Source organism: Fundulus heteroclitus, unplaced genomic scaffold (genome assembly GCF_011125445.2).
Source record: "Fundulus heteroclitus isolate FHET01 unplaced genomic scaffold, MU-UCD_Fhet_4.1 scaffold_108, whole genome shotgun sequence".
NCBI lineage: Eukaryota > Metazoa > Chordata > Actinopteri > Cyprinodontiformes > Fundulidae > Fundulus > Fundulus heteroclitus.
In genome coordinates this window covers 372653-393156 of record NW_023396521.1, presented here as the reverse complement: position 1 = coordinate 393156, position 20504 = coordinate 372653, and the positions used below count along the sequence as shown (strand labels likewise).

General features: G+C 37.0%; 1 protein-coding gene across 1 annotated transcript in view; it reads right to left on the bottom strand.

Annotated features, from left to right (window-relative positions):
* luzp2 (leucine zipper protein 2) overlaps positions 1-20504 on the bottom strand; it is a 222369-nt gene that overhangs the window by 80772 nt on the left and 121093 nt on the right. The window lies entirely within an intron of this gene.

Below are 20504 nucleotides of genomic sequence, written 5' to 3'. Positions count from 1 at the left end.
GTGGACACAGTACCCTTCTTGATGCAACATGTTCACCCCAGCACATCCCCACAAAAGGCCTCATCAGTCATGACTGATTGTACTTTTTTCAATAGCCACAAAGCACTGCAAATCTGTAAAACTAAGTGACTTGCCTGGTGCCCCCTTCCCTTGAGGTTTGGACGGTTAGCTACTATGTTCTATCAATGGTTATTTTTAACTGGATTCTCCATCAATTTTTTGGTAGATGTTATAGATAATGGGACAGATTGATGTGCCGACATAGCTGTATAATACAATAAGTGTTACTAGTCCTCATTTCCACCCGACCGTACATTGCACTGAGTTTATGTCAGACACCAGGAATGAGTGCTACCTTTCAGCATATACCCAGGCCAGCTTTTTTTTTTTCCTTTTTTTTTTTTTTTTTTTGTTGACAGCAACAGCAGTATTAATCTTAAGTGCAACCATGTTTATATGTGAAACATACCTGTGATCGGCCGGAGCAATATCAGCTGTCTACATGTTCAGGTTGTTGCCTCACTGGCTTCTCACTCTAAAGGTTTTCACTTCACTTAAGGGTAAACACAGTTGACAACCTTTTCCTCTGGCTTGTGCTGTCCCCAGGACTAACTGTTTTTTTTGCGTCCACATGGACAAAGTAGGAAAAAAAATGCAGCCCTTGACCCTAAGTCTTGTGCAACACTTCAACAGTTTCTTTCATCAATCACCAACGCAAAAAAAAAAAAAAACAGCATGAGAGAAAAAAGGTTCCTGCAGGAAATTGTTGACACCGCCTACTGTATATTATACAATCAGGTCTTTTGGAATCCCTAAAATTCCATCTGGTTAGTGAAGTGGAAGCCAGTAGTGGGCTAAGGAGAAAACATTATAATGTCAGAACAATATAAAAAACAGACTTAGAAGAAAATGCTCTAAGCACTCTGCTCTTTTATGTAATATTAATGTTGTTGTATAAGTGAACAGAAGGTGAACACAGTAAAAGTTACAATAACCCCGAAAGCATTAATATTTTAAGTTTATAAGGGTGAGGGCAGTTTTTACATAGCCATGGCACATAAGCGACAATGAGTCAGAACTCTGTTGACAAAATAGACATCCAAATTTTACTGCAAGAATACATATTATGTTTCTTTTTAAGACAAATCTATTCTGAGACTGCCCAATATCTTTATACTACCTCATGGTGTCAAGACAATATGAAATTGAACATTCTGTGCAGGCGCAGATTTGTTTCACAAACCCTCTAGCTAGAATAAAATCGGAAGAAAAATGCTAATTCTCTGGAATAAAATGTTTTTCTAAAAATTCGCAGTCACAGCCTTTATCAGTCTTGACGGACTTAGATGTATTTCTGTATATAAAAAAAACTGATCGCCCACTTTGAAGTGTCACAGTTGAATATGAAAGAAAGCTGGTCACTTGTCTAGAAGCTGAGGGCCAGAAATCAATATCCATGGCAGGCTGTGAGGAAAAAAGCCGCCAAGTGACAGCATGACACCAACACTCTGCACACAGGGAGCAAGCCTTTACCTCTTTCATACAACTTTCCAAAAGCAGCAGCAATTCCCAAGATTCAACCCATGTTTAAAATGTAGTCTCAGGAATAAAACAACTTGCAGTATGCCACAAATGTAATCCCACTTGAAGGAATTTGTGATGCATAAATGTAAGAGTTGGCAGCAGGTGGCTGCGTTACTCAAACACCCCACATGCTGCAAATGAGGGAGTATGATTTTTCACTTGATGCTGATGCAAAACTCAGAAGTACCTCCTTGATGGCGGGGGCAGTTTTACCGTTGATTGTTTTCCTGCTTTTAGAGTGAGGTTCCGGGGTTACTATGAGTCATTGTAATGAGTCACTGCTGTAAAGAACAGCTGTACAATGCTGCAAACATTTTCAATCTGAGCTCTGCATCGGAAATCATGACAGCTGATGACACATTTGAGCACTTTATAAATCTTTAAATTATCAACCAAAAAAGAGACTCTGAGTTATGATGATAATATTTAGGTATCCACATGTTATAAAACAAATATCAGCCCGTGAAGTAAGAAAACATGGTAACATTTGAAGCTGTTGATTTTCGACAAAACATAGCTCTTCAATGCAAGGTTGTGATTGATGACATGGAAAAAGGCCCAAGTCGAGACAAAGGTCTTAACACATTGACATTTATAAAGTAATTAGTGTTGCAATTTGGCACAAAGACTGGAAAAGCATACAGAAAACTGTATGCAGCCCCTTGCACATAGAACATGATGAGTGGGCTCAAAGCAGGAAAGAAGGGCACACATACATAAAAGTAATATTGCAGACTGGGCATGGTTGCTGGGATACCATTGGACAGACTTGAGTTTTGCTGGCTGCACTCTGCAATCAGCATATTGCTGAAGTTATCCAAAAAAAACCTTGGCATTACATGTATACTGTTAGGAAGAAGATGAAAGAGCAAAAAGAAAATAGGATGTTGCTGGTGTAAGTCCAGAATTTGGAGAGTTTAAACCCGTTCAGTGGCTTTCTCTTGAAAACAGTTGATTCTATATAACTTAAGACTTTGTATTAAGCATTGCGATAGCCTCCTGGCATCACAAATTGAATTGCATCCAGGATCCAAACGACTAAAATTTTGCTTTAATCAACCTTCTTAGCGCAGAGATTAGTGCACATTCTGTATACACAGATAGTGTGGTCTTTTTATTTAGAATAATTCATTCTTTTTATGATGATCCCTTATTGTATCTACAGCACTGCACCCAAATACACATTGTTTCAACCTGGGCATATGAATCAATAGGGTAGTTTGCTTAGATATGTAGTACAATGTATAGGAGTCAAGCTGACATACATTTTACCCTCATCTGAACTCTGATTTCCATGGGATGAAGATTTTAAGGTATCCTGCTATTTTGTTTGTTTGTTTATGTGTCATTCTTAAACCGTTTTGATAATCAAATCACATTTAACATCAGACAATGACGAGAGTAAATACAAAAAGCAGTTTACAAATAAGGATTTAATTTGATAAGGAAAAAACCCTGCAAACCAACCTGGCCCTATGTCATAATATAACTGCTCTACTTGCTCTACAAACAAAATCATTAGCTTTGCAACCATTAAATCGATGATAAATAGTGAAATTTGAGGAAGCTAACACTAGCCGCTAACAAATGGCTGTCAGTCCGTTTCCCACGTCTTCAAACAAAAAGTACTGCACGCACACACGACGTGGCGCATAACCAACGTGCGCAGCACTGCATATTTGATGGGGATATCAAATTTGTTGGTGACCTAGTGGTTAGAGCACTGTGCTTGCTTTCTGAGAAGGTTACAAGTTCCCAGTTCAGACTGCCACTGTGTGTCCCTGAGCAAGACCCTTAGCCCCAGATTGCTCCCCGGGTCCTGTAATAGCTGCCCACTGCTCCCTAAGGGATGAGTTAAATGCAGAAGACAAATTTTGTTGGAATGTACAACTGCAATGACAAATATTTCTTTCTTCTATGTGTTTTTGTTCAGGATAAATGCCTTTTAAACTTCAACTTTTACACAGCAGTTGAAGCTTATGAGAAGAAAATTCTATTTCTCTGTGCATTTAGAAAATAACGTTATGTGTGTGTCAGGAAACCACTCCAGTGTTGCCAGTTATTGTGTGAGAAACAAGCCACCAGCTCTATTACCTCTACAATATAAAGACTATAACAAAAATCCCAAAGTGGCTGATAAGCAGACCTGGCAACACGGCTGGAATCCTGGAACACAGTGCTGAGCGTTTCTGGATGTCTCTTTTCCCCTCTGTCACCCTCTATCACTGTTTAACAAACGTGAAACAAATCATGACCTTGTGGGTTACCTATTGTTTGTGACATTAATGATATCATATATTTAATGTGCACTATTTTTGAATTGCAAAGCATGTAACAATGGGTATACCATTGCTGTGCACAAACAAGCCTTTTTTTTTTTTACACATGCTGGTTAAATATCCTTCGAAGATTGCCATAGTGCAATCCTCTTGGAGTCGGGGGATTGTTGGGGAAATAAGGGTTCTGCTGAGCCATGCAGCGACCCAAAAGCCCAACTTCGAGTAAGTAAACCAATTAAAGGGATTAAGCAAGGCAAGGCAAGTTTATTTACAAAGCACTTTTCAGTAGCAAGACAATTCAAAGTTCTGTTTAGGGTCACACAGTGGAGCACTGTTTACAGAAAAAAATTAACAAACTGGTGTCTTTGTTTTTGACCAATGGGAACCGACAATGGTAGCAGAACAACAGAGCCATTAATGCTTTTTGTGGAATTGTGACTCTTACTTTTGTGAAGAAGTCTATGTGGATGTGTATTGAGAACCAGGAATGTGACGTAAACGGCGGCTGAATAGTTTGTTGTAAACATATTAAAACATAATAAAATGGATTCTAACCAGTCTGCAAACAATTTCTAAACTTAGCATGAACGATAATGTAATGAGCAAAGATTTTGCTATGCAATTATCTATTTTCATATTATAAAGACTGTGCCCACCACTGCTAGCTATAAGCAGGTTTGAGACCTGTAGAAACAAAAAACATTAAGGAGAACCTTTCTGAAAACATGAAGTAGATTAAAGCATCTCAAAAACCAACACATCACTCCCTGGTCTTAAAAGCAGATGAGAAACAAAGTCTTTGAAATGCACATATCAGTCTGGAAAAAGGTTACAATTTCTAAAGCGTTGGAACTCCAGTGAATCACAATGCGCGCCATTAGCTATATATGAGGAAGACATTGTGAAGAACCTTCCCAGGAGTGCCCAGCCTACCATAATTATTCAAAGAACATAAACAACTTATCAAGGATATCTAAACAAAAGAAGAAAATCTAAAGCACTGCAGGCTTCACACAGTTCAGTGTTCATAAATAAAGTATGAGAAAGAGACTGGGCAAAAATAGCATCTATGGCAAAGTTTCAGGGGAAATCTACAGCTGGCCAAAGACAACAAAAATAACTGTCTTTATTGTCATTGCAACATATATTCCAATGAAATTTGACCTCTGCATTTAACCTGTCCTCTAGGGAACAGTGGGCTGCCACTGTGCAGTGGAAGCATTCTGAGGGTAAGGGCCTTGCTCAGGGACTAAAGGTGGCAGTCTGTGGGAGTCAAACCAGGAAGCTTGCAGCCTCTCCAGGACACAAGGTCCCTGCTCTCTAACCACTAGGCCATCACTCGCCCAGTTGTGTGGTGATAAACCAAAACTACACCTTGTTGCAACACCCTGATGAAACCCAAGATTGTTGGGGAAATATTGTAGCTTGATAACAAAAAGTGGATTATGTTGATTATAGGCAACCAATGCTTTATTTGAGTATGGTAAACATAAGAAAAACTTAACCTTACCTGATTAATCTGTATTTTCATACTTCATCTTGATTTGCTGCTACGTCCTTTTATTGCCTGTCGGGTTGCACCTAGACACGCAATAAATGTGCCCCCTCCCTTTTATTTGTGTTGAATGAGTGTAGTGTGAGATTACAGCTTCAAATAACATTCATTTCACTCAAGCATTGACTTTTTCAGCAATTCTCTGCCTCTAACAAATTTTTCCTGTAGCAACAGCATTGTTTGTTTTTGTTAATTATGGTTTACTATTCTCCATATGCCTTCATTAAAGATTTCTAATTTCACTTGCGGAAAATTCGCACTTCCAGGCTTTTTATTTCCTGTCGATACCATGGTGAATCACGTTATCTGCGTTCCATTGATGAGGGCTTCTTTCATGCTCATTCTTTCTGAAATTGGGCCCAGGAAAATAAGCTGAAGCACACAGAAAGCGGGAATTGTTCAAAACATCTAAAAAAATAAAAGGATGGATTTGGTGTCAGAAAGTCAACATCTTGATTTAAATTGAACTGAAGTGCAGTGGCACCAGTTTAAACACGTCAATCATGCTCACGCTAATCTTGGCAAAACAACAGCAGCCTGTAAACATGGAAGCAAGTAAGAGAAGTGGAACAGAAATAGAACAAAACACAACATCATATACCTATCTTGTAGAAGTAAAAATTCAGTGCAACAATGGACCGTTGAGCCAACGGAGGGTCTCCGTGAAAGGCATTGTGTATGTGATGTTCCAATTTTAACCACTAGATGTCCTTACCACTTATTGTTCCTTTAAAGGCATACTATGCAACATTTTTCAGTTAATTAATGTGCTCCATACCGTTTTGGATGATTAAATGAGTCATTTCAGGTTGAACAAAGGTTTTCTCGGCCGCCCTGGTGGTCTGTGGGGGAATTACGGCACTTGCAATTGCAGGAGCCCTCGACCCGCACCCACAGGCTCAGAATCTCGTGCAAGATTGCGAGAGTAGGTCTTGCTTTACGGCGAGAACTGCTACACGCCCCCAATGAAAGGCATGCTCATTGCTAGCGCAGTGGCAATATTTGTGCAGTTATCATGGCGGAACCAGCGAGAAAACAGCGAAAGCCCATGTCAGAGCAGGCAAGAAAGAGGAAAAGGGCTCTGGACAGAGAGAGGAGTCGTACACGGGTGAACATCGGGCAAGCTTTTTCTGAATGGCGAGAGCTAAAAGAAAAAGAAGGCTGCAAGGCTGACGCGGACCTCGCGTTTCTGCTGATGCGATTGTAAGTAACATTGTAGGGTTTCCGTCACGCTACGACCTCGCCACATTCGAAAATAATAATATTAATAATTTAAAAAAACTAACTCGATATGCGCGCAAAGCATGTCTCCCCCCGTTCCGCCGGTCGCGCAAAGCTTAACGACCCCCCCTCCCCGCTCCGTCGGTAGCGCAACGCTTGTCCCCTCCCCCCTCCCGCTCCGCCGGTCATCGGCGCAAAGCTTGTCTTTCTCTCCCTCGCTCCGCCGGTCGTCCGGTAAGCAAATTCCTAGGGGAAACACTGCATTGGCATGGTTTCTCTCTCTCTGTCTGCATGTTCATACTTTCACTGTGATAGTCATTGTTTGTACTGCCGTTTTTTCGACTTTTGTATTCGTTGTGTTCGCCTGTCTGCTAAGCTCAAAACAACCGCGCCTGGCTTGACGGAGAAACCAGGAGAACAGCTGAGCATATTTACGACAGTGCACTTTTACTTTCACCCACTGGGGGGAGCCTCGCAGGAAAATCAACCCTGGTTGCATAGTATACCTTTAACTGACTGCTGCATCCTAAATGCATGAAGGAGAATTATCTTCCTCCCAGCAGCCTTTAGACTTTATAACAATTGCATTGCTGTTTTTGCAGTTTTCTTCATTCTTGAAAATAGTCTGTTTTTATACATAAATGTACATATCAGTTTGGAGCATTTTTTTTTTTTTAAATCACCCTACTCAGTTGCACAGTTCTTTACATAATTCTGAGAGGCGGAGGAGCTTTGGTGCTTTTGTCTGGTGTTTTTCATATCTGATATTTAATACTTTGGCTTCCATTTTAAAGTATGACAAACATTTGAGTGTTGTGACCACAGAATGTGTGTCTACCTTCATCCTAATGCCAATGGTCATAGGAAAGAGTAAATGTGTTTTCCTTTTCTACTTTTTTCTGTTGAAAGATCCACAGAAAAAGTCACATTTTGATTTCTTTGTTCAAATATATAAAACTTTCAAGCTTTTTCAGAAATAAGCTTTTGCAGTATTGTAAAAAAATTATTTATAGTGTCAAAGTAACTGGGTAATCCGTGGCTATCAGCATTATGTTGAGAGACACTTAAAATAAGAAATATTACCTGTAAATGAAAATGAAACTGCTGCATAGGCTATTTCACAGATGGTAACTGCAGTTTGTCTTTTTGCATATTGCAGCAGTTTGGCAGCGTTGGAAGAAAATGCAGATTTAATGCAAGCTGCGTTTTATGTCCCAGAAGGAAAACATACTCTTGTTACTATGTGATACTGAAATCACAAAATGTGGTGGAAGTTTTCACTAATCAATGTAGGTTTCAGCATTTCCAAGTGATGGCAGAACTACTTTACGCCATGATTTTAAAAGGACCTATCCCTTTTCTTTTCACGAATGTTGTAAGAACAGCTCATTGTGTCCAAATGTATTGCCTATGGAAAACTGTCCTCATACAGGATTTTAATCAGATTCAAGGATATCTACAAGCTTAGCTTTTAAGTTTTAATAAAAACAACAATGCAGCATTAGGAAAAGAAGAGTTTACAAAGTTGCTTATCCCAATGTCATCTATTGTATGAGTGCCCCTGCTGATAAGAAATCTGCAAACAACAGAGCCAGAAAAAGATCTATATTACAGCACAGCAGCATGTGCTTTAGATGTTAAAGTTCACAAATTTACTCTAATCACACAGACAGCTTTTTTTAGAACTGCTACAGACAATATCAATCTAATGTGTGTGACTTGTATGTTAGTACATATATTGTACAAGTAAGTAAATACACATTTGGTAAAAATAAGTATGGGACATGTCTACTATTTTGTCAGTTTAAATATTCATAGTGGATGTCAGATACACATACAAAGAATTCAAAGCAAATCAGCCCATGAGTTAAGTTATTGATAAGTAAATGGAATGAAACTGGGAAAAATAATAACTAAGACAAAAGGATGTGTAAAATGGCAGTTAAATACTAACTGTGCAATACTTTTATGGCCAACAGAAGATTTCTCATTTCCAAAGTGTGATGTTTGAGGCAGGGTTGGTCGATATGGTTTTTAGGCTATTTTTAGACAGTGTTTATCTCTATATGTTTTTCTTTAAATAAAGTAATTATAAGACGGCATCTCCAAATCAGTTTTATCCCAAATGTCTCACAGGCACACTTTTTAAGAAACATCTATACCGGAATATGAGAAACTGGAACACATAAAAGTATCATTCTAACGCAACATAGAGCATCTCGATATGAATGATATAGTCTGATCTTAAATCTTTATAAAAAAATTTTAAAAAATTAGAAATTTTTAAAATCTCGATAGCCATGTTTTAGGTTAAAGGAGGACCCAAGCGAGAGCATGATGATGATAAATATTTTATAAAATAAAGACAATTTACAGAACCCAAAGAACTGGGTGGGTAATAGATGTATGTTAAAAATATAAGCTTGTGAAATCACATTTTCATTCCAATGCAGTATTGAATTTTGAAGCTCTGCTGGTTTACTTGCAGTACATCATTATGACATTATTGTTATTGTATTGTATTAAAAGTCAGTCATCAAACTTAATTTATTTGAATTGAAAAACATTGTTGTTTTGAATGAGAAATTTGATAAAATGTGGCTGATCACAATGAAATAATTACAAAGCCGCTAATTAAGTTTATTAATCATATCAAGCCACTAGCTACTTTTGAGGCAGGCCTGTTTCATTTCCTTTCAAAAACAAATGTCTTGAGTGCGTAAAAACTATTAAATCTATTTATGCTAGATATATCAACAATATGATGTGTTTGAATGTGGGTTTTTTTTGTTTGAAACTCCAAACTTGAGGAGCAACTATAAGTGTTGGTGTTGCTGGGAGAGCACTGGCCTGTATTCCTGTACCAAATACAGTTTGTACCAGAAGAAAAAAGAAACACATATATTGTTTATGGTGGAATCAACAATTTCTGAACAACCATTGGTGTATTTGTTAGATTTGGTTGTCTTCATGTTGTGATTTTGCATTGCAGCACACACACTCATCTGTTTGCATGTGCTGCAATAGATGTGTTGCAAAATTAATGAGGATCTTTTCCTAATTTGCTTGTGTTTTGTCTATTTGAGTGGATGCTTTTTCTCCAAGTTGAAATCCACTGAGCTTACATTGGAACATTTACTATTTCACAGCCACATTATCCCAGAGAGAAGCTCTTTAGTAACGTTCATCCTGCCCATTGTCCAGATTACTTCTGTCCTCTCCCAATATAATTTGAAAGCTTTTCTTTATTACAACTTTGGCAAATAAGAGTAAGCAATGTTATGTAGGGGAAATGGAGTAATATACATGACTGGTTGAAAGACTACTGAATGGATAATCTGAAAATATACATCTATGTCAAAGAGTAACTGAAAATGGCTACCAAGAGTGCATGGAATAAGACTTGAAATGTAACTTAGTGGATAAACAGGGGGCTATGTTTTATTGTGACTGACCAAGACAGTTAAGTCAAAAACAGTTCTGGTGTTTAGTAGTTTACTGCATAATATATATATATATATATATATATATATATATATATATATATATATATATATATATATATATTCTGTCTGTTGCACTTATGTAAGTCAACATCTTAGACTATCTCAGATTGCAGTCACTAAACACCCAATTTACAGAATTATTAAGCCCATAAGTCCTGCTGACACATGCATACATGATGGTATCCATTTTCAACTTAGCATCCAACAAAAACACAGACTTGGCACATTGTTTTGCAAAACAATATTGCACAGTTGCTGTTTTTTGATTGAAATATTGTCTTATTTACCTATGTAGAATTGTTGGACAAACAACACATGTTTTGAATCCTAATTTACACCTATGTAGGTTAACTTAATGTAATGGAATTGATGAAAACATTAATTTCAGTAACCACATACATGACTGTGACTTGGGACAAAAGACTTGAGGGTTTACTTGAACTTGCCCGTCAGTGACTTAAGACTTGACTTGGAAAACATGACTTGTGAACATTTCTGATGTGACATAGGAAAATGTTTTGTTGACCTTCCAGCTTTCCTTGAGCTTCATTTGATAAAATGAAAATGTGCAAAATCATTAGCACACTGACAATGTTTCATAACTTCCCTGATCTCATTGAAAGAAAAAAATAGCATGTGTTGAGTGCTCAGTTTGGGGCTCTTTGGGTGCTTTGATGAGCATAGTGTCATAAACTAAAATGATGTGGTCACAGTATGAAAAAATAAAAAAGGTGAATGAAGAAGGATAAGCTGAAGGCACTGAAAAGGTAAATGTTTTTAACTTCTCAGATCAATAATAAATATAATAATAATAGATCAGGTTATTTTGAACTATTTTGATACTTAGCTAGAGTAACTCCTAATCAAGATTTTGTTTTGTTAATCAAAGGCTTATTGAAGCTACAAGGATGTCTAAATTTGTTACTCAATAGATGCTGATTGCATGGAAGGATGTATACCAGCTCATTAATCACTGCTGATTGCTTCTTCTCATAATCTTTTGCCAATCTTTTGCCAGTCCTTGAATAAAAATACTGTTCTTTATCCTTAACTTATTTTAGCCTATATCACCTATAGTGTGAGTGAAAATGCGGGTGTTTAACTTTTTTTTTTTAAGTGGCTTGGATTTTCCTTTTATGTAGTCACAGTTACTTTATAATTATTTTATTCCACTGTCTCCTGTTTGTATATTGCCATTCATAGCATTGTGTACCCGATATGCATCCTTGAGTTTACTACGTCTAAGCTGTGTTTTTTGTCATATTTCTGGAACCTTTATACTTTAATATACAGCATGCCTATATTTATATGTCTGCAGCAAAAAGCTCGGGCAAAAAAAAAAAAAAAAAAAAACTTGTCAAATTTGGGAAATTTCTTATCTTACTCACGCTGGAAACGTATCGCCAGCATCAGAGTGCTGATATTTGGAAATGGATGGGGCCTTGTTTACAATGTTTTTTTTTTCCTGGCTGAAATAAGAAAAAAAAACATAACTTACTGGATTAAATTAAAGGATAAAGCGATACATCTGCAGTATCAAAGGTTCACTGTTGATACCAAGGAAAAACAATTTATGGACTCCTTATTTCTAAACTTTGTCCAACTCTAACTCTAATATTAGATTACAAGATGAAGTTTTGTCCTTGTGTCAGGTGGGCCAACATGAAAATATGTTTCTGTAAAGGAGAAATTCTGTTATGTTAAAACTATACAAAGTTAAATGCAAAGTTTGGAGAGTTTTGCTGGTATAACACCCCGCTTTATTGACATCTATATGTTGAATTTGAATGGTCCATACAACTGCAACCTATTCATTTACATTTACACTGGTACTCTTGCACTACTTCTTGCCAATCATTACTTTTGAATAATAAATTAGTTCTCATGTCTCTGGTACATAAGAGTGGCAATCAGGCTCAAGCCCACCCGTCTGCTTGGAGCAAACCTGCATGCCATCCAACCTCTCGCTTTATTTTTCTGAAACCTATGATTTTACCTGCTGACATTTCTTCGTAATGCACGTCAGCTGTAAAATGTGTTGGAAACTGGCCTGATGGAGTCTGGATGGGTTTCTATCTGTCAAGTTGCTACCTATTTATTGAATGCTCACCCACACACTCCTAAACAGGATAATATAGGTTTGGAAAGTATATGAATGCATGAATCTCAACAAAAAACACATGACATCCACTGCTACTGTATCACCATTATACTCATCTGCTCTCTACAGAAAGTGTCTTGCAAAACTGCTCCGTATTCATCCCCCTGATAACATGCTGTCATGATACTATCACAGACATTGATATGCATTATATGGAATTTGTGAGATAGCTTGTTTTCTATACTTTCTGTGATTTGATTTTAAATACATTCTGTTGTGAACTAAACATATTTGACATGCATAAATAACTTTTAAGATTTAAATGTCATCATTATAAAATGTCCAGAGTTTTAGTATGTTAACTACGTGGGTTTCATAAAAAACATGGAATGCTCTAAATCCAACTATAAAAATCTACTAACAGCCCAATTTGTTTCCACTGTTTGGCTAGCATGGTTATCACAAAGACATCCAGTGAATGCTGTGATGCAATTTTTTTCGTCTGCCCTTCACCCTGAAAAATTACATTCAGAAGACACGAAAGGAGGAGAACAATGATGTGAAGCCATAAAAAAAAAAAAAAAAAAAATAAAAAAAAAAAAAATATATATATATATATATAAATATATATATATATATATATATATATATATATATATATGTATATATATATATATATATATATATATATATCAGCACTGTGGTGGCAAAACTGCCTATTACAATGCTCCGTGAGAACCTGATGGGTCCCAGCAGGATCCAAGTAAGCCTGTAAATCATTCTCCTGCAAAATGCTCATAATAAGCCTTGAAAGCAAATCATTGATGACGGCTTGACAGTGAATTGCAGCCATAAAGCGTCCCCAGTGACACCATGATGGACATCACAATAATATGCAACATAAAAAGACATTTCAAAAGCTGGGACTGATGTGAACAAAGGACATTGTTTGTGTTCTAGATACTCCTTTAAGGTTAGTCAGGAATTACTATGAACTTCACAACAAAAATCACATCTCTGTAATAATGGTATTGCAAAAAACATTTTCAGCATACATTCCCAATGAAGGCAAATCCTGAAATGAGGCACAAAGGCTGGTGCTAAAATGTTTAAAACACATATAGCAACATAATATGGGAGATTGAATTGTTCCTTGCTCCACACAAGTGTGCACATAACTCAGATATGTTGACCTCACATAGCCGTTTTTTGAGAAAACAAAAAACTTTAACGTAACTCTTTTAATGACTCTATTAAGTTCCCTGAATGTAACATACATTGCCATTCGTCAAGTCAAAACTCTGGGGGCCATTGCTAAAGTTGAACAGTAGTTTTTCTAGACTGTCTTTATAGCAGTATTTCAACCTTGTGGAGAGACTGTTTTGACTGTCACTGATGTGCTAAGTTAAGAATGGAAGGGGTTAGAGAGGAGAACTTATATGTATCTATACAGTAAGCACTACTTTTGTTGTTATTAAAGTCAGTTATTTAACAGTCTTTTAAAAGCTAATAGCTTGTGTAGGCAGTTTCCCAACCTGGGGACGACAGTGGGGCAGGAGCTAGGGAGGGCTGTGGGAGGGCTGTCCTGCAAACACTGGATTGACTGACTGTCTCAGTTGTAATGCACTTGGGCAAGACATTTCACCTGCTTTGCCTCATGGGAGTGGTCAGAGGACCCAGTGGCGCTGAATGTATGGCAGCCTCGATTCTGTCAGTCTGCCTCAGGCAGCTGTGGCTACAAGGTAGATCGCCACCGTCAGCATGTGAATTGGTGATTGACCGATTGTAGTGTGAAGCACTTTGGGGACTTGATAAGAGTTATACAAGTGAAGGCCATTTACCATTTAACTTGATCAAAGATCATACATTTTTCAAACTGTAGATCTTTTCAGTGTGTTTTATAAGCATCCAGAATAGTATGCTTAACCAATTTAATACAAAATTGACCCCAGACATGAAAATACCCAAATCAGGTCCCAATGGCAGCTCTTTGAACAAATGAAGATTTGTAAACAAATAATATTAATATATGAAACATGTGTTGTATGATCGGTCCCAAATGTAACTGGTGGGATAATGTATAGTACTCTCACGTAGAGGAGCTCAAGGTGTTTTTTGCCAAATGATAAAGATCATGGTTTATCAACATTGTTTCATATTTTTTAATGTAATTTGTAACAGCTTTACTTTAGTGCAGTGCTAGAAAGTGTGCTTTCATACAGTATTAATTTTAATCTAGTCACTATAACATTTTAATGCATCATTCACCAGAAAACCCCCAACAATCTTGTGATTCATTCCCATTGAACATTAAAACTGTAGGTTCAATGCTCCCTGTATAGTAAACACTCAATTATTAGCATATTCTATGTCAAGGTAAATTAAAGAAATGTATAAAGAGCTCTTGAACAAGGCATTTGTTTGCTCATAACTATTTTTTTTTTCTTTTCTGACTGTTTGGGGCACTACTGGCACATTTTTTCAAAGTGGACTTGACAGAAAAGGGGGGTTGAGAAAGGGGGTGGAGACATGCAGTGAAGGACCGACCTTAAGTCAGACGCGTCGAGGCCTAATGCTCCATACATGGGTCGTGCTCTCTACCCCTGCGCCATAGGAGCACGCCCCATAACAATTTTTATGCTAAGTCAGTCATACTGTCATTACAGTAACATAGTACAGAAAGGTACCATCTATGGAAGAGGCCTTTGTTTCTATTAATAACAAAAAACATTAATAATCTAAACATTAACTGTGTGTGTCAGTCACACTGCCATATGGCATGACTCAGCGGATAATCTGCTGTACTGCTTCTTTTCACCATACCGTGATGTCAGTGCTCTTCACTTTTGGGTCCTTTCACTCCCTCTCTATTTTCCAAATTGTTTCTTGAAGCGCTGGGGTGCAATGGGTTAACTACTAGACAATTTACTAATACATAACAAATCACCATCCACATATTGATTGTGGTAAAAAAAAACAAAAAGCCCAAATCTAAAGGTTTTATGATTAGGTCTGTCGTAATTACTAATCTAAGTGCTTCTAAATGTATGACTGGTCCCCACAGTGAGTCATGAAATGATTTCAAGAAATCAAATAAACTTTTAAGATAATAACTAACAGCACATTCTGGCCACAATTCTTCCAACTAATACAAAATGGCACCCTTTAAATAGATAAAAACAGCAAACTAGTAAAGATTAAAATGGTTGTTAAGCACATTTGTGTTATCTCCAGTATTACGTTGCTGGTCATTTTTACACTTCAATTAACTAGTTGTTCTCAAGTCTTTATGATTTATTATTTTGCAGGGCATTTTGTAGGTTGTAAGGCTAAAGAATGAAATGTTTTCAAAATATATATTGGTCAAAGTGTGACTGGATTATCCAATAAACTGTTGCTTTATGTGTTCCCTGGTAATGAGGAGGCACGCAGTGCAGTTATTAGAGCCCTAATCCAGAATTTGGTAAATTCCTGCCTCAAATCTAGAAATTTTAAAATGTGTTTGTACTCTGTGTTGTATGGTCATTGAGAGCTTACCTATTGTCATTCATCTATTTTCATCTATCCATAGCTGCCTGATTATGTTGTAAAATGGGAGTTGCTAAATTAAACTAATACGTTATTCCCACCACACAACATAAAACTGGCAAAAAAGTTGAACTGGATCAAACCAGATTATTATTATTATTATTATTATTATTATTATTATTATTATTATTATTATTATTATTATTATTATTATTATCCCATTGTCTATAAAACAACAGGGGAAGGGCAAGGACACGTAGGTCGACCTCTTATGTGCTACAGCAGCAAACAAAAGGTTGATTTGCACAGTTTAATATGATTGTTTTAGTCAAACTGTGACCTATGAACTATTCTTAATATTGTATATTTATTTAGTATTTTACTGAGACTCCTTTTATTAGTGATTGTATATGTAGTACGATGCAGCTGATCCTTGTATCCAAGGCAAATTCCTCTCCAGTGAGACTAATAAAGATACTTTGACCTTGATTATTATTATTAATTATTAAATCAAATTAAAGGCAAAGATTGGTGTGAGTAAGGTCTAAAAATTGTAATCGTGATAAGTTTCTGATAATATTTCTTTGAGTCAAATAGATGAGCAGTTGCTCCACTAGCTCCACCGTCCGTCCGTCCGTCTGTCCGTCCGTCCATCCATCCATCCATCCATCCATCCATCCATCTATCCATCCATCCATACATCCATCCATCCATACATCCATCCATCCATCCATCCATCCATCCATCCATCCATCCATCCATCCATCCATCCATCCATCCATCCATCCATCCATCCATCCATCCATCCATCCATCCATCCAGATGTGAGACCCAGACATTCCTCTCTATAGAAGCCTCCTCCAGCTCAGTGGGATAAGCACAGAAAACCCACAAAGAGTGCAATGTCAGCAGTCTCCTAATCAGATGCCTGAACCACCTGCCTTCAGAGGATTTGAACAGTAATTCCTCACATCATCTTTAAGGGCAAATTTTTAGATATTTTCAGGAAAAAAAAAAGGTTGGAAGGATTTATTCGTGATAATTGTCTCAGAATACAATGTTGTGGGGAGGTGGGTATGTTGGCACTGCTACATATATGACATTGAGACACATAAGACAAAAAACACTACCACACCCAAGGAAAATTTACAGTAACCAATTCATATTGTTGCATCGTGGGAGGAATCCAGGGTACCTGGAGAGAGCCCACGAATGCACAAGGAGATCAGGCCGGGATTCAAACCCAGGATTGTCTTGCTGCTGGGCAACAGTGCTAACAACAGCTCCATTGTGCAGGCCAAAAAACATAACAAGTACAAGGAAATGTTTCTCATAATACTCTGCATGTAGCTGTGATTTAAATGTCAACAGGGCACAGATGTCAAAAGTTCTTTGACTTCTATTTACTGCAAACAACTCGTTCTGTGATTGTAAAAGCCCCCTAACCTACAAGATATGTAGATCTGTAAGGGAGAAGGCAGATCTTAAAATGTCAACAGCGATGCGGCAGGGGGGACAACTGTGTGTTTGTGAAATAATTTATTGTCTGTGCCTCCCACTGCTTGCTGCTCCAGCCTCTTCCCAGCATTGTAATTGTGAGTAAATAACTTCCGCACCACCTTTGCTGTAGCAAAACATCTAAACAGTTTTCATTAAAAAGTACAGATAATTTACCGTGTCTCTCCAATTACAGCTCAGTTAACTCTAAATCAAGTCTAACAATTGGCAAAGCTGTTTGCCAGCTCTTTGTTTTGGCGAGATTAGTGTGTGCATTGATGACTGGCTTATGGTAATAAGGATTAGTGGTAGGAGCGGGTTAAGAACATGTGAAAACATAGAATCATACAGAAGCTGCACTGGCTGTGAGCAACACTCTGACATTTTTATGCCCCCTCATTACCGTTTCTGTTTGTGATTCATCCAAAATCAGGTGCTATGTGATAGTAAATAAATATCTAATTGTTAATCACAAAGCTAAATCACGGCCCTCTTTATAGGTCATTTAGTCAGTTAAACTGATCTTCTGCAGAATATCGCAGATGTGTACAAACTCCTTCTGTGAAAATCACTTGATTGATTATTGAAGTGTCTCTGCATTTATCTCTGATTACTTCATGCAGAGGGACATGCAACAGCAAGAGCAAATCTAATATATCTAATCAAAAAACACTCATTAAAAGTCATTCCATGTTTGATATTACAGCGTAAGTGCATTAATATCCAGGCAAATACTCTACACACACACATATATATATATATATATATATATATATATATATATATATATATATATATACACATACATTTATTTGGTTGAATGTCCACCATCATCTCTAATATGTTGCAAAAACCATTGTTGAAAGAAAGTCATAGGAAGTTCGGCTGCAGTTTGCCACAAGACAATAAGGGCAACCAGGAAAAATGTAAAAGAATGTGTTCTGGGGCTTCATGCATACAAGAGTGTGCAGCTACCATTAAAAGTTGGTGTAAGCGAGAAATTTTGAAACTTGCGGCACACAAAACCATCAGATGTGTACAGTAAAACCGTACGTAGCTGTGTCAATGCACACGTTGCCTTAATACATCCAGATATGCGAGGGAAAATGTAGAAGTTCACATGCGCAAATTAGTATAAATACCAGGAAGGCACACATCACGTGTTCAAATAACGACACAGTCAGATAGTCACAGAGACACATCGAGGGATATTCGCAGTTAATTACAGCAAACCAACAGCTCATTGCGTGACATCAGCATCTCATTAAAGAAATTGGCTATTTCGATGACGATGTCTGTCACTACACACACTTTGTGAACTGCTATATATCTTTAAAATGATTCAGGATGTTACATTAAAAAAAAAATCACTTAGAAGTCAGACAACACGCACGGAGCCTGCTCATATGTTATTCCCAACATTACTATTTTAACGAGAATAACTGTAATTGTTAGTATAGTATAGTGGAATCCTGAGTTGAGCATGGATATAGCAACATGAGTGCAGTCATAGCTCTGATTACATTTAGGAAATCAGCTACTACAAATGATCCACAGTTTAGGGCACGTTATTTTTCTGAACAACACGTGTGAGGCCATCCAACACAGCTGGTTTAAGACAGCTCAGGGATAACCGTGGAATACCTGACCTGGTAGTCTGCTCCCTCTGAAAACTTGCAGTGACAATTGCAGTAAAAGTTGATTCTAAAAACAGGCTGAATTAAAAAAAAATTGCATGCCTCACTTTTCAGATGGTCATTAGAAGTGTAAGAAAAAGATAAAAAAGTAATAATACATTTTAAATGGACTTAGTACTAATGGAAGAAATCAAAATACCTCGGTGTACTAAAGTATGAACCTGTATTGTATAGGTCTACTTTCACATTCTGAAATAAACTAATCTGTTGCAACTGTCAAACTATAATTTGAGCCATTAAAACACCAGAATGCAAATAAAATAACCAACCAAACAAAAAACAACAATGACAAGGATTCAACTGAATCTACTTTGACCTTTGTGAGTTATGTATTTTAGTAGCCACGAGGGACTGATAGAATTATTCCGCTTGGTGACTTTGGCCCTTTCTACCCTGCTAAGGATGGCACAATGTTCCCTCTGGCCAGTACGCTGGCAACTGTTCAGTTCAGTGAAATATTGAGACACTGAGTTAAAAAATTTCAAATGTGCCATATTTCCAGAGGTCAGGAGCTCAAGAATACAAGACAAGACAGCATATGTTTCATTTGGAAACTGCAGAACAGACTATGACAAAAGATTTTAACAACTTTTGAGTTTAAACAATGATCAGTTGTAACTAATAAAAAACAACCACATAAGATGTGGAAAACTGATTAAAATGAAAAAAAAAGTATGAGCACATCTGCTGTGATCCTACATTTGATAAATGCACAGAAACCTGCACAGCGACAGGTACTTCTCAGAACAGCTTGACTGCAGTAATTTGATGTCATTATGTCATTGTTTGGTTCCTAATCTGAGGCACTTGATCATGTTACCAAAACAGAAGTTTAATCAGAACTGGTCCCCAATTAATTTGAGCACCTGGCAAAAAAAAATAAATAAAAAAAATTCCTACAGACCAGCTTTGAGCAATATTTATCACTTTTCAGAACAGTTTCATCATGGTCCAGGGATTTAAATTATTAGGTTGATGCAATTGAAAACATTCTCTTTTACTGTATTACATAAACATTACACAAGTATTTTTTTATTGCTTCCCAGTTAAGAAACAATGTAGTTTAAAAGTAAATTACAAATTGTTTGGTATGAATTACACTTCAAATGTTTCTCTGCTGAATCAAACACCAATGTAGAAATGAAGCTTTCTACATATTTAAAATACAGACAATTAACAGATTGTTTCAATCTATTACTTGATATTTCCAGCAATACTGATCTGTGAAAAAGGCCCTCTATATTTACAAAAGTCACTCAAGATTAATTACATGGGACTGTAGAATTTTATCTCAGTTGTCACAATACTGCTCTATAAGGGTCCCTTTGTTTTCTCATCACATAGCTAACCCCAACATCCCTTAAGCGAAGATAATAAAACATCCAACCTACTGGCATAAAACATCTATAAAGTCTCCGACTGCCAGTATAGCCATGTTCCATTTAATGGGCAGAAGTTGTTTTGATTCCTTTTATAAGTGTACAATCTTTTGTTTTTCCTGCAGATAACAAGCTAAATCACAAACAGTATGAAGTC